General features: G+C 39.2%; 1 protein-coding gene across 2 annotated transcripts in view; it reads left to right on the top strand.

The window, feature by feature from the left end:
- The window catches only part of SLC6A4 (solute carrier family 6 member 4), a 124,966-nt gene that overhangs the window by 15,235 nt on the left and 96,224 nt on the right, over positions 1-13,507 (top strand). The window lies entirely within an intron of this gene.

Raw genomic sequence — 13,507 nt, 5'->3', positions numbered from 1 at the left:
TATATATATATTATTATATAATATATTATTATATATATTATATATAAATTTTATATATTACATTTTTTTATATTATTTCTATTATATATAATAATATATTATATTATATTTTTATATTCATTTTTTATATACCGTATATATATATTAGATTATTAGATATAGATGATTATTTTTATCATTTTTATTTGTTATTAAACAGATTATTATTATTTTTTATGATATATTTTTTTATTATACAGAATATTATATTTTTATATTCATTTTTTATTAAAAAGATTGTTATTATTTTTGTTTAATAAACGTATATATATATATATACACTTTTTAAGGACATATGTGTGTGTGTATACATATATATATATATATATATATATACATACATACATATACACACACTCACTGTTTGTGAGTACATATATATACAAAAAAAGAGGATATCAGCACTCCACTAAGTAGGGTGTACGGGTGCCTCCCGTTTTTGATCCGGGTCAGGGATCCAAGTTAGATATCCAAATAAGAGTAGTGGCACTCCAAGTAGGTGAAAAAGTGGTGTCTTTATTCACTCCGTAGCGAGCTACGTTTCGGCAGCCTCACGCTGCCATTATCAAGCCATGATAAAGCATGAGGCTGCCGAAACGTAGCTCACTATGGAGTGAATAAAGACACCACTTTTTTCACCTACTTGGAGTGCCACTGCTCTTATTTGGAGATATATATATATATAGATAGATAGATAGATAGATAGATAGATAGATAGATAGATATAGGCAAATCTCAAATAGTGTAGACATTTGCTGCTGGTTCCCGACATATTTGGTTACTGAATGGACATTAAAAATTCTATTTGGTTCCAGGAACAGACTGGCTCGCCATTCACCTAAGACTACAATATATTGCCTAGTTCTGGTTTTAGTCCCTATATATTCAAGTTGTGAATGCAAATTGTGCTGTTGGTTCAATTAAACTGATATAATACAATTTCTCCTGCTTGGAGTGTCGCCTGTACATGCTCATCTGTTACTCGTGGTTACTTTATTTTCCAATATGTGTTATCGTTTATCATCTACTTTTCCACTATAGCAGTGGTCTCCAACCTGCGGACCTCCAGATGTTGCAAAACTACAACTCCCAGCATGCCCGGACAGCCAACGGCTGTCCGGGCATGCTGGGAGTTGTAGTTTTGCAACATCTGGAGGTCCGCAGGTTGGAGACCACTGCACTATAGTGTACTGGGAAGGAGACAAGCAGAGTGTAATGAAGGGTAGAGGGAGAACTTCATAGAAGGCAGGAATATAGTAGATGATCCACAAATCTCTTGAGATGGAATGTGTGCCCCAGACTAGAACAGCTTTTTATTACATTTAAATACTAAATTTCATGGTTTTGCAGATGTCCTGCTGCTCTGTGGTTTAGTTTTATAACAGTTCTTAAATTTTATTTAGAATTTAAAAGCCTGTGAGTGGCTTATATCTCTTTATACAAATGTTGTTTTGCTAAGAATGAAGAAACGTTAATTTCAGGTTTTGGGACCAGGCCATTTGGCTGTCTGGGCATGCTGGGACTTGTAGTATTGTGACAGCTAAATGCATCCTGGTTGGGAAACATCGTAGTAGAGCCTAAATCAATGGTCTCCAAACTGTGGGCCTCCAGATGTTGCAAAACTACAAGTCTCAAATCTTACCCTGTTCAAGCATGCTAGGAGTTGTAGTTTTGCAATATGTGAAGGTCTACAGTTTAAAGACCACTGGGTTCATTTCTTGGAAATCCTAGTAATTCTGGTGGAAGAGCACTAGAGCTCAGAATAGGATTCCCATATGATGCACTTACATGGGTCCAGTACACATAGATGTTGCTATTTGAGCTTCTTTATGATTATGATATAAAGGGGGTTCACCAACAACCGGTGATAAGTGTCTTAACTGTGGTGCTCCCCACGGATCATAAGTGCTAGGGTCACATGTCCTCCTAGTGACTGGAGCGGTGGTCACTCTTTTGCACTGCCAATTAACTCTATGGGTCTAACAAAGATAGCTGAGCGAGCGGTCGGACCCCATTTATCAGACACTTAGTTGATGAGTTGACTAGTTGATGAGTGTTGTTGTTTCTGCTGCATTTCTGAATACCCCATTTTAATAAATGGGACAGTTGTAGAAATGTGTATGACCACTTTTGGCAGTATATTACTTGATATAAAAAGGGATTAAGTATTGTGCAGTACCCATAAACCTCTATAGCAGTGGTCTTCAACCTGCGGACCTCCAGATGTTGCAAAACTACAACTCCCAGCATGCCCGGACAGCCGTTGGCTGTCCGGGCATGCTGGGAGTTGTTGTTTTGCAACATCTGGAGGTCCGCAGGTTGAAGACCACTGCTCTATAGGAACAGATATATGCCAAGTGTCTGTCTTGTTTTTTTTTTTTTTTTTTTTTTACTGTATATAAATCACAGGTTGCCACATATCTCAAAGTATCTGGAGATCACAAAAATATGATGCAAACACTAAATGGTGCAGTTTTTTTAAAAGTTTTTTTTTATAATGGAAGTTAATGTAATATGTACTGTATCCATATAGTAACATAGTAACATAGTTTGTAAGGTTGAAAAAAAGACAAGAGTCTATTGAGTTCAACCTAAGACCCAACTGTGTTGATCAAGAAGACGGCAAAAAAAAAACCAAAAAAAAAAACCATGAGGCTGATGCCAATTGCCCTGTAACAAAGGTAAAATTTCTTCATGACTCCAATATAGAGATCAGAACAAATCCCTGGACCAATGTACTATCCACATAAATCTAGTATCCAGATTTGTAGTGTTATATTTTACCACAAAAACATTGAGACCCCCCTTCCATAGTTCCATAGTCTCCCTGCTCTTACAGTAAAGAATCCCTGTCTGTGACGATGGGGAAATTTTCTCTCCTCTAGACGTAGAGGATTCCCCCCTTGTCATGGTTACCAGCCTAGGTATAAAAAGATCACTAGAAAGATCTCTGTCCTGTTCGTTCATATATTTCTACATCGCCCCTAAGACATTTTTTCTCCAAACTAAAAACCCCAAGTTTGATAACCTGTCTTGGTCCTTAAAGGGGTATTCCAGGCAAAAACTTTTTTTTATATATCAACTGGCTCCGGAAAGTTAAACAGATTTGTAAATTACTTCTATTAAAAAATCTTAATCCTTCCAATAGTTATTAGCTTCTGAAGTTTTCTGTCTAACTGCTCAATGATGATGTCACGTCCCGGGAGCTGTGCATGATGGGAGAATATCCCCATAGGAGCTGGACAGCTCCCGGGACGTGAGTCATCAGAAAGCAGTTAGACAGAAAACAACAACTCAACTTCAGAAGCTAATAACTGTTGGAAGGATTAAGATTTTTTAATAGAAGTAATTTACAAATCTGTTTAACTTTCCGGAGTCAGTTGATATATAAAAAAAAGTTTTTGCCTGGAATACCCCTTTAAATCCTCCCATATTGTCTTTGTTGCCCTCCGCTGCACCCTCTCCAGTTCAGACATGTCCTTCTTATATACAGGTTTCCCAGAATTGGACACAATACTTCATATGTAGTCTGACTTTATTAGCCTTGGCAGCAGCTGCCCGGAACTGGAGACGTTGAGTTTACTGCCACCAGTACCCTCAAGTCCTTGTTTGATATATTTGGATACATTTGCACAGTGTATGCTTTGATCTATATGACTAAATCTTTACTACACTATACAAAGTATTATTGGCATACTAATAGGCCACTTTTGGAGTACAAAGGTCTACAGGTGGACTCAAACCTTAATATTCCTGGCTTGGCTAGGAGTCAGGGTTTACCGTATTTTTCGCCGTATAAGACGCACTTTTTCTTCCCCAAAACTGGTGGGTCTTATACGGCGAATACTTTTCCTATCGCGGCGGTCCCTGCGGCCAGCAACGGCCGGGACCCGCGCCTAATACAGACCGCCGCATCTCAAGCGAAAATAACACTAACCCGGCTGTTCAGTCGGGCTGTTTGGGACCGCTGTGGTGAAATCGCTGCGTCCCGAACAGCTTACAGGACACCGGGAGGGACCTTACCTGCCTCCTCGGTGTCTGCTCCGTGCCGGGATCCCCTGCATGGCTGGCGCTCTCCTTCGTCGTTATCACGTCATCGTACACGTGCATCGGCGTGCATAGCGACGTGATGGCGGTGACGAAGAGCGAGGATACCCGGCAGCAGAGACGTTCCGGAGCGACGGGGACACGGTGACATCGATGGAGGGCGACATCCAGGGCAGCGGTGACAAGCGGTGACGGGTCCAGAGTGGCGGGGACAGGTGAGTATTACCTCCTATACCAGTGGTCTTCAACCTGCGGACCTCCAGATGTTGCAAAACTACAACTCCCAGCATGCCCGGACAGCCAACGGCTGTCCGGGCATGCTGGGTGTTGTAGTTTTGCAACATCTGAAGGTCCACAGGTTGAAGATCACTGTCCTATACTTTTCATTGCATTTGGTTCTGAATCTTTATTTTCTAGATTTTTATCCTATAAACTTAGGTGCGTCTTATATGACGAAAAATTCAGAAATAGTCTGAATAAAATAAAGATCTATATAAAAAATCTATAACAACATAATGGAGTACTGATCAATCTCTCTTTCTCTGTCTCTTCCTCTATGTCACCAGAAAATAATATCATTGTAACTATAAACTATCAGTATGTGAAGTGTTCATCTGTGACTTATTGTTAATTGTGCTGAACTACAAATGTCAGCATTCCAGGCTGGTCAATGGAGCTGCTGTTTCTGTCAACAACTGCTGGAAAGATGGAGGTTGTCCAGGTCTGTTATTAAAGATAAGGCAGAGATAACTTATATGAGTCTTCTGTTATCTCACCACCTTTGTATTAAATCATTTATCTGCCATTCGGAAAACATTCATTAACCATTTTCATGTCGGACTTTTGAGCATTAGACATCAGGATCTCATCTGGAGCATTGGCTGGTAAATCCACATTTGTCACCTTTCTCCTCTAGAATTTCATAATTTGATTATTTTAGTGAATAGATCACAAATATTCTCTAAAAAAAATCCATATTCTTTCTATAATACTCACTTAACAAAATGTACTTCAATACATTCTTCTTTATCTGTACCTGGTGACTCCACACATGTTCATAGATATAGTTATGGCTTAAAAGAAGAGGCATAAACACTTGACGGAGCGTTGTGCCCCTTCATTTCTGATTGGCCCCTCGTTGGAAGACCAAGCAAGTGGTATGCAATTTCTCATTGAAAACAATACATCTTTTACACTTGTGAATATACTAACCTGTAATCCCTTTAGTGCTGGCTAGACAGGGGTATAGAATCTAAGGGAATCCCTGGTCTTCACCCTTAACCCCTGCATAGAGGTATGGACTTTGCTGCCAAACTATCCTTGAATCCCAGATTGGTGTCAGTATCGGTGATTTAGTAATAATAACAAGTTTCATCACTATTAGAGTGGTTAGAAAATGAAAAGCTAGAGGGAAATACAGGGACATAAGACTAAAGCCAAGGGTCAGGGCAAGGATTGGAACAACACAATCCCTAGGGTGAAGCAGAAGGGATAACCATGAACAAGGCAGAGGTCATAATCAGGGTCAGAATCATGAACAATAGCACAAGGAATGAGAACTAGGACAGGGTATGAACCACAGATAGGACAGGGTATGAACCACAGATAGCAGACAAAGTATTGTATGACCAATCCCCTAAACATAGCCTGATGTCATCTTCACATGACGCCAGGGCACCATTAGCCTATACATGGTCCGAGTGGAGACAGCTTCAGCTGGGCCAGGCACAGGGGTGAACAAACACACCGACACTGGGTTATGGATAACTGTCTTTTATTGAGGCAGGTGTAGACAGTAATGTAACCCTTGGGAGTCCTATTGCCTTGCTGGGACTAATGGTGCTTTTCACCCACTTGGATTGAATATGCTTGTGACTTGTAGATTAAGAGATATCCCACGCTGACTAGGGTTCTGCTAAGGTCCAGTTTTCTGACACCTCCAGGCTATGGCCAACTCCTGTACAGGGAACACTTGCAGAATGGTGGGGATGGATTGATGAGAGATTTTCTTTAGGCTTCCCTCAGTATCACCTCACACTCCTTCCACCTCCTTTCCACACTGCAGCTCACATTGAGCTCTGCACACAGACTGGGGAAACTCCTCCCCGATACCCTTTATACAGGGTAATTTGGGTAACAGGGGTCACCTGATCACTCTGCATTTCCTTAAAGGTAAAGTGCATATAGAATACAAGAATAGAGTAAATATAGTAAAGTGCATAAACACAGTAAACATTAGAACAGTGGGCCCATCACAGGAGCATGCCCGAGGAGATCTGCAGCCCACAGGACAGCCTTTGGTGCTGGACATCACAGAATTTATTGGCAATCCAGTGGAAAATCAGATAAAATATAAATTAATCTGCATCAGTGCTTGGAAAGTCATGATAAAGTTTGGAGCAAGCTTATAGGACAACATTTTGGTCTTCATAGACCATTTTGGGGCCTGGACAGTATTCCTCTTAACTTAGAAGCAGCAGCCTTCAAGCTCTTGTGAACTTCTGTCCGGATGTCTACAATATTTGACAAATATCCAGAGGGTAAAGTGAGATCAGTGATTTACTAGGAGACTTTGAGACATGGATTTGTGGGCATTCACATATGCCTGAAGATATTTTTCAATAAACTAGTTTATCCACTACATCTGACTGTTACTTTGAGGGTAGCAATCAGAAATGATGGCCAGGACCATCTTCAAAGCCCGCTATGTAGAACTTAAACTACTTGCACTCCCTAATCCATAACAATGTAAGCAAAAAGACCATGAAGTTGAAAAATCTCCTGAAAAGTATAAGCAACCACTAAACTTTGGATGGAAAGAAAATCATTGTCTATTAAAATCTTTGTCCAAATGTCAAATGCAATTGGAAGTGGCTAGAGGAGGCCCCAAAGTGCTTGCATGCATGCAAACTTTTATATATATATATCAACTGGCTCCGGAAAGTTAAACAGATTTGTAAATTACTTCTATTAAAAAATCTTCATCCTTTCAGTACTTATGAGCTTCTGAAGTTGAGTTGTTCTTCTCTGTCTAAGTGCTCTCTGATGACACCTGTCTCGGGAACCGCCCAGTTTAGAAACAAATCCCCATAGCAAACCTCTTCTACTCTGTGTAGTTCCCGAGACAAGCAGAGATGTCAGCAGAGAGCACTGTTGCCAAACAGAAAACAACAACTCAGCAGCTGATAATTATTGAAAGGATTAAGATTTTTTATTAGAAGTAATTTACAAATCTGTTTAACTTTATGGAGTCAGTTGATATAAAAAAAAAAGTTTTTTCCTTGAATACCCCTTTAAGATGAAATAAAAGTAATTTACAAATCTATATAACTTTTTGGCACCAGTTGATTTGAAAACATTATTTTTTTCCACCGGAGAACCCCTTTATTGTAAGCCAACACCACCTTGGTCTCTAGTAGAGAAAGGGGATATATTTTACCCCTGGGAGGTGTGTGGCCTGGAACCAGCAGAATGGTATATCCGCAAGATGTATCACGAGTGTCTGAGTGTATCCTCAAAGAAATTTAGCAAACTCATTAAATCATGTTTTTAAAGAAAGTAAATCATTTTTTTTTGTCTCCAGGTGACACTGTTAAGACATTTTTGCTGTTTATGTAACTGAAAAGATCAATAAAAGCCTAAAACTTCTTATGTTTTTCCCCCATAGTATTAAACTAAAGTCTCGACCCAATGTTTCCATAAAGAACCAGGTTTACATTGGGTATTTCTATTGTTTCATATTTGCTGCAAACTCCTCCTTCCTGGTATGTGATCACCGCCTCATCCCGTCAAACTGCATTGGCGAAACATAAAATCTCAGTTTTCTTCTATATCAGAAATACAGAAGTTTAATGGTTAGAGTCACTTTGAGTGATACAGTATGATTGTTTCTGTTACACTTAGTGAGTCATGAACTTTGCAAACACTAATTTAGGATTAGTTCTTGCAATCTCTTAATGGGATTCAGAGGACTCTGAGGAACACCTCTAGTTTCCCAGGAGGTTAGATGGTACCCAAGTTAGCTGATGCCTCTTGCCTAAACCAACATTGCTGCTCTGGGGCTCAGGAAGGCTACCCCTACTGCAGCTTCCCTATCAAATACTTGCCTACTTAGCGCTCACGTGACCAGCGCCCATGAATATTCAAATTCACTCAGCGGCCCACTTCCTCTGCGCAATTCACTGAAGAAAGAAGTGGACCTTCAGGGGGACACCTCTCCGGGCTGCAGGTACGTATCTTAGACAGAGACCCTGCATCGGTCCTCTGTTCACCCAGACTATAACCCAGTGTATTGGGTTTAGTGTGGGTGAACAGGATGACCGTTTTCCTTTAATCAGAATAAAAAAAATAGATATGTGCAGCTCACAATTAATTAGCCAAGGTATAATGATTATACGCCTACACCCAGGTGTGAATTAACCCCTTAAGGACCAGGGGTTTTCCGTTTTTGCACTTTCGTTTTTTCCTCCTTACCTCTAAAAAATCATAACCCTTTCAATTTTGCACCTTAAAATCCATATGAGGGCTTATTATTCATTTAACCCAAAAATCTATGGTGAAAAGGGGAGACAAAATTGAAAAAAAACCACGCCATTTTGTAACTTTTGGGGGCTTATGTTTCTACGCAGTAAATTTTTCGGTAAAAATGACACATTCTCTTTATTCTGTAGGTCCATACGATTAAAATTATACCCTACTTATATCGGTTTGATTTTGTCGGACTTCTGAAAAAAATCATAACTACATGCAGGAAAATGTATACGTTTTAAAATTGTGATCTTCTGACCCCTATAACTTTTTTATTTTACCGCTTATGGGGCGGTATGAGGACTCATTTTTTGTGCCGTGATCTGAAGTTTTTAGCGGTACTCTTTTTGTATTGATCAGACTTGTTGATCACTTTTTATTAATTTTTTCATGATATAAAAAGTGACCAAAAATACACTATTTTGGACTTTGGAATTTTTTTGCGCGTACGCCATTGACCGTGCGGTTTAATTAATGATATATTTTTTATAATTCGGACATTTCCGCACACGAGGATACCACATATGTTTATTTTTATTTACACAGTTTTTTTTTTAAATGGGAAAAGGGGGGTGATTCAAACTTTTTTTTTTGCAGTGTTATAGGTCCCTTAGGTACCTATTACACTACACACACTGATCTTTTACATTGATCACTGGTTTCTCATAAGAAACCAGTGATCGATGATTCTGCCGCTTGACTGCTCATGCCTGGATCTCAGGCACTGAGCAGTCATTCGGCGATCGGACACCAGGAGGCAAGGTAGGAGACCCTCCTCATGTCTAACAGCTGTTCGGGATGCCGTGGCAATCCCGAATAGCTCACTGAGCTAACCGGCATGGTTTCACTTTCACTTTAGACGCAGCGTTCAACTTTGAACGCCGCGTCTAAAAGGTTAATAGTGCGCGGCACCGCGATCACTGCCGCGGGCTATTAGCCACGGGTCCCGGCTGTTGTTAGAGGTCGTGGCCCCGCGTTATAGAAAGGGAAAGGACTCAGGACGTACCGGTAGGTCCTTGGTCCTTAAGGGGTTAATATAGAAAAATGTAAACAAAATAAATCATCACCTCAAGGCTAATACCAGACAACCTGATACATGATAATTGTAAAAAGGATCGTGCTTCAATTTTATAATGAAGAATTGCAAGATTTATTACAAATGCATATATATAAAACAATATGTAAAACAATAATGTTAATAAACCTCTTTCCACAGGGCCCTTGTGGAGAGGTAGATAGTATAAATTATTAAAGATATAGTACTTAAATTGTAAAAAGCTCCACTACATGTGCTAGAGTGATATCCGATAATCCGGCATTTATTAGTTCGGAATATTAGTTTGTTTTCCTTTAATGACTGTGTTGCCAAAACAGTTAGAGCCCAGGTGCATAGATGCATTGGCTTTTTAAGAGAATTGTTGGACTTAAAGGGGTACTCCGGTGAAAACATTTTTTCTTTTAAATCAACAGGTGGCAGAAAGTTAAACATATCTGTAAATTACTTCTATTAAAAAAATCTTAATCCTTCCTGTACTTATATGCTGCTGAATACTACAGAGGAAATTCTTTTCTTTTTGGAATGCTCTCTGATGATATCACGAGCACGGTTCTCTCTGCTGACGTTATTCTAATAATAATATCGCTTTATCTATTGTTGTCCTTAGTGGGATTTGAACCCAAGTCCACAGCACTGCAAGGCAGCAGTGCTAACCACTGAGCCACCATGCTGCCCTTAGCATACATCTGCTATGCATGGTTGCTAAAATGGACAGAGATGTCAGCAGAGAGCACTGTGCTCGTGATGTCATCAGTGTTCCAAAAAGAAAGGAGTTTCCTCTGTAGCATTCAGCAGCTAATAAGTACTGGAAGGATTAAGATTTTTTAATAGAAGTAATTTACAAATATGTTTCACTTTCTGCCACCAGTTGATTTAAAAGAAAAAAGGTTTTCACCGGAGTACCCCTTTAATTTTTAATGTCCAGGAGCCAGGACTAGACTACACTAGGATACACTTCTTTTTAAAACAGCACCAATTGTGTACATCTGGTCATGATGTCAGCAGAGAGCTCTGTATTCCAAAAAGAAAACCACTTCCTCTGTAGTATACAGACCCTAAACAGTACTGGAAAGATTAAGATTTTTTAATAGAAGTCATTTACAAATCTGTTTAACTTTATGGCACCAGTTGATTTAAAAATAAATAAATAAATAAAAGTTTTCCACGGTAGTACCCCTTTAAGGTGAAAATGGGATTGGTTCTTAAGGGGTTAAGATTCAGTTTACATACTTTAAGTAGAAACTGGAGTGAATGTTAATGATGAAAGATGTGTCCCACATACAGCTTTGGGGCAAGGAATACTATATAGTGGTGTTATGATGAGTTATAAGACCCAGTTTTAAAAATATTTATGAATTTATATATATTTAACTAATGTGACTGCTACCTTATATACCTTATAATGGTGAATACACATTATAGTATAGTAGTATCTCACTGTGTTACTAAAGGTGAAATTATAGAGATAAGGAATAGTGTTGCTCACGAATATTCGCAATTCGAATATTATTCGCGAATATCGCATATTCGCAAATTCGCGAATATAGCGCTATATATTCGTAATTACGAATATTTTTTTTTTTTTCTTCACAGTACACATCACAGTGATCACCCCTCTCTGCTTCCAGCTTGTGTGGTGTAAAGAAGGCTGTAATACTACTGTGTGAGACTGGCGTGCGAAAATTCGCATATACGAAAATTTGCATATGCTAATTTGCGCATATGCGAATTTTCGCGTACACTAATTTTGTATATGCTAATATTCACATATGTTAATTTTCGCATACGCCAATTTTCGCGAATATAACGAGAATATAACGAATATGCGAATATTCGCGAATATATGACGAATATTCGTCCATATATTCGCGAATTTGAATATGGCCTATGCCGCTCAACACTAATAAGGCTGGGTCCACACTACGTTTTGTCCCATACGGGAGCGCATACGGCAGGAGGGAGCTAAAACCTCGCGCTCCCGTATGTGACCGTATGCGCTCCCGTATGTCATTCACTTCAATGAGCCGACCGGAGTGAAACGTTCGGTCCGGTCGGCTCATTTTTGCGCCGTATGCGCTTTTAAACCGGACCTAAAACTGTGGTCAACCACGGTTTTAGGTCCGGTTGTAAAAGCGCATACGGCGCAAAAATGAGCCGACCGGACCGAACGTTTCACTCCGGTCGGCTCATTGAAGTGAATGGCATACGGGAACGCATACGGTCACATACGGGAGCGCGAGCTTTTAGCTCCCTCCTGCCGTATGCGCTCCCGTATGGGACAAAACGTAGTGTGGACCCAGCCTAAGTAAGAAGACGGCACTAGCATGAATACAGTTTAGAACAGCTTTGTGTTAGTTGAAGCATATACGGTTAATCAGAGTAGTTGGATTGACAGCTCATGATGCTCGACCAAAGAAAACAAATAATAGCCATAGAAAATGTGGTGAAAAGGAAACATTTATCTTCAGCCTTTCATAACTACGGATTAACATTGGTATCTTTAGGATAAACGATGTTATGACATAAAATTCATAAGTTTATATATAATGCAACATTTTTACAAAACATGCATTATTAATAACATTGGGGGAGATTTATCAAAACCTGGGCAGAGGAAGAGTGGTGCAGTTGCCCATAGCAACCAATCAGATTGCTTCTTTCATTTTCCACAGGCCTCTTTAGAGGCCTGTGGAAAATGAAAGAAGCAATCTGATTGGTTGCTATGGGCAACTGAACCACTCTTCCTCTGCACAGGTTTTGATAAATCTCCCCCGTTGTCTTTTTATGGACAAATTGATAGCAATTTGTTCTATATTACATAGCAACGTTATTGTTGAAATGTTCCTTTTGTTTAATTCTTTAAAAAAAAAACAATAAAAATCATGTTAATCACGTTGCTTGTTTCTCTTTGTTCTGTTTATTAAAGGGTACCTGACATGTTAAGAATTCATATAATTGATGTAGAGTTTTGTGGGGAAAGTTCCAGAATACACAGATAGCTGTCAATCACTGAGTTGGAACGTTTCCTTTGGAATTGGCGACAGATGATATCTCTGATATGCTCGATGGGAGACAAGTCTGGAGAACTGTATAAATGAAAGTCACCCTCCACCACTTTAGTTTTCTTATGCTTTCTTTAGTAGTTGACGTTTCTTTATACAAACAGATCCGGAAATCTTCAATAGCATAACAAGTATATAAAGAGTCCAAAACCAGATATCACCCTTAGTGCACACTAGAGGCGCGCGACAGTCCTGAGCATTCGGATTTATTTTACCCTTTCACGGGCATCCTGTAGCTGAAGTCCTTCCTCTCACGAAGGGGTAGACAGCTGAGCAATCGCCGGACACTTCCGATGTTTCGGAGGACACGCCCCCTTTCTCAAGTATCCCTAACGTGCTCCCACCTCCTCAATACATAGCACATCCCCTCTCGTGAGAACTCAATTCTGAAACGAGAGACTGTGTATTAAAAAAATAACAATTTGCAATTAAAAACACATTACGATATGATCTATATCTTTCAGCAGCAATATATAGAAATACAGAAATACTGTAAAGTTACAGACTTCAGGACCAATGAGTTCAATGTTTTAATCCAAAATACTTCTCTCTGCAACAATATTTTTTAACAATTTTTTTTACTATTTTTTTCTTGGTATTGAAATTTCAATGTTGAAGAGTGTACAGTATATGATTATGCAGTGGTATACTATTTGTGTGATAACCAGTCTAGATTTGTAGTTTTAGTTTATAATGAATCCATACAGATGACAACTAATACACTGCTCAAAAAAATAAAGGGAACACTCAAACAACACAATGGGGGACATGTATC

Source organism: Hyla sarda, chromosome 2 (genome assembly GCF_029499605.1).
Source record: "Hyla sarda isolate aHylSar1 chromosome 2, aHylSar1.hap1, whole genome shotgun sequence".
NCBI lineage: Eukaryota > Metazoa > Chordata > Amphibia > Anura > Hylidae > Hyla > Hyla sarda.
This window is presented reverse-complemented; position numbering and strand designations above follow the sequence as displayed.